This window comes from Bidens hawaiensis, unplaced genomic scaffold (genome assembly GCF_021521415.1).
Source record: "Bidens hawaiensis isolate Kalapana, Puna unplaced genomic scaffold, B.hawaiensis_p1.1 tig00007388_1, whole genome shotgun sequence".
Classification (NCBI taxonomy): Eukaryota; Viridiplantae; Streptophyta; class Magnoliopsida; order Asterales; family Asteraceae; genus Bidens; species Bidens hawaiensis.
In genome coordinates, this window is record NW_027491510.1 from 244950 (window position 1) to 247557 (window position 2608).

The following is a 2608-nucleotide window of genomic DNA, read 5'->3' on the forward strand; positions in this document are numbered from 1 at the left end:
ACGTACACTTGTACCATAATTAGATCTCCTTCTTTTTCTTTTGTGAATAGCGTGCAGTCAATGGTTCCCCTTCTAAACCCGTTGTTCAGAAGGTGTTTGGATAGTTCTTTATACCAAGCTCTCGGGGCTTGGTGAAGACCGTACAAAGCCTTGTTGAGCAGATAAGCTTTGTCCTTGTGATATGGGTCTTCAAAACCTGGAGGTTGTGCCACATATACGGTCTCTTCGATGTGACCGTACAAAAAGGCACTCTTGACGTCCATCTGATATACTTTGAATTTCTTGAAAGATGCATACGCCAAGAACATCCGGATTGCCTCCAAACGAGCAACCGGAGCATATACCTCATTGTAGTCTAGGCCTTCGATTTGCCTAAACCCTTGGACCACCAGGCGGGCTTTGTTGCGAACAATCACTCCACGATCATCACGTTTACATTTTAGTACCCACTTAGTGCCAATTTTCTTCTGACCTTTGGGGAGATCCACCAGCTTCCACACACCAAGTCTTTTAAACTGCAATAATTCCTCTTGCATGGCTGTGACCCAGTTGGGATCTTTCAGCGCATCGGTGGTGCTGTGTGGTTCTTCTTGTGCTAAGAAGCATTCATGGGCATTAAGAGCAACTAATCCTGACTCCATCATTTCTGTGTAGAGACCAAAATTCAGCTGTCGACGAGTTTTGACACCCTGTTGAATGTCCCCTATAATGTTGTCTTGTGGATGATCACGTTCAGTCCTAACAACCGGATTGTCAGGAACGACAACATTTTGTTCCAAGTTTGTTAAGTTCGGCTCAGGAACTGGAGCGGTTTGTTCCATGTTGTTTGTGTTCAGCTCAGGAACTGGAGCGAGTTGTGGTGCTGCCTCTGAAGTGGACGTTAGAGGCGGATCTGTGATAGACACATCTTGATTTGACGAGGACGGTTGTGAAATAACATGTGTCGGTGCCGGTCGTACAAAGTCTGTTGGTGTTTCATCTTCAGATTCGGAATCAGATGACTCAAGAACTTGTTCTGTTGACTCTGTGGAAGAAGACGTTGACGGACCAGGATGAGATGAGCGTTGCTGTGATTCATCAGGAGGTGCATTTTGCGCCTCATACATCATTTGAATAGCAACATCATTCAGATTGAATGACTTGACCCATTTGTCAAAGTCAAACAACCAGTCTTCACCTGTCCCTTTGGCTGGTTCTGTGTAGCGTTGAACATCGACGTGGTACCATTCTTCAACCAATTTTGTTGATCGGTTGTAGACCCTTTTGAGAGGAACGCTATAACCCAGAAAGTAACCCTTAATAATCTTCTCCTCGAACTTGTTATCAACTTGCCTTTTGAGTAACGTGCAAAGAGCCCCAAATGGTTCCAGGTGCTCTAAGTTAGGCCTTCGACGTTGAAGAAGCTCGAAACTAGTCTTGCCGTGGCGCTTGACAATGCCAACCCGATTCAGTGTGAAACAGGCGTTGGCAATTGCCTCATTCCAAAACGTGACTGGCAACACTGAGTCAGCTAACATGGTTCTTGCTGTCTCGATTAACGTACGGTTTTTCCTTTCAGCAACCCCGTTCATTTGTGGAACATACGGAGCACTGAATTCTTGACCGATGCCTTTTTCTTTGCAGTAAGTATCAACGTTTGCGTTCTTAAACTCTGTACCGTTATCTGACCGAATTCTTCGAACCTTCAGCTTGTATTGCGACTCAAGAGTCGTGACTAGCAGACTAATACACCCAAAAGTTTCAGACTTCGCTTTTAGGAAAAACACCCATGAGAATCTTGAATATTCATCAGTGACCACTAGACAGTATGAGTGCCCAGCAATACTTTTGACGCTGATTGGGCCAAAAAGATCCATATGTAGAAGTTCCAACGGCATATCAATGGAGTGGAAACTCTTAGACTTGTGGGACCTTTTTCGTTGTTTTCCGGCTTTACACTGAACGCATGAATCAGGGAGATGAAAACTTCTTAGATTGACTCCCTCAACCATTCTATTGTGCACCAGCTTGTTCATGTTCCTGACGTTTATGTGTCCCATCCGTTTATGCCAAATGACAGTATCACGTTCGGATGCCTTGGACACAAAACATGTTGCAGTTGGAGATGATGACCCTGCCTTAGCCATATCCAGAATGTAGAGATCACTCTGGCGTGCGGCTGACATTAGAACTTTGTCTTCAGGAAAGTTGACGTCCTTAGACAAGATGTGGCAGTCTCGTTCATCAAACATTACTTTGAAACCTTTGTCGCAGATTTGACTTATGGACAACAGGTTGTTCTCCAACTCTTTGATGAAATTAACTTTCTCAAACGAAACTCGCCCATTAGACACAATTCCTTGGGCCGTGATAAAACCTCCTTGATTTCCTGCAAAGGAAACTGCACCTCCTTTTATTTGTCTGACATTTGAAAGAAGATTCATGTTTCCAGTCATGTGCCTGGAAGCTCCTGAGTCTATGATCCACATGTTGAATCTTGGATCATATCGAGCAACCTGCACACAAAGACAAAAGGTTTAAATATCATTGGAAACCCAAGCCCTTAAGGTCTTGGGTTTTCCATCTTCATCACGAATGAACAATTCAATCCATTTACCCTCATTAACAC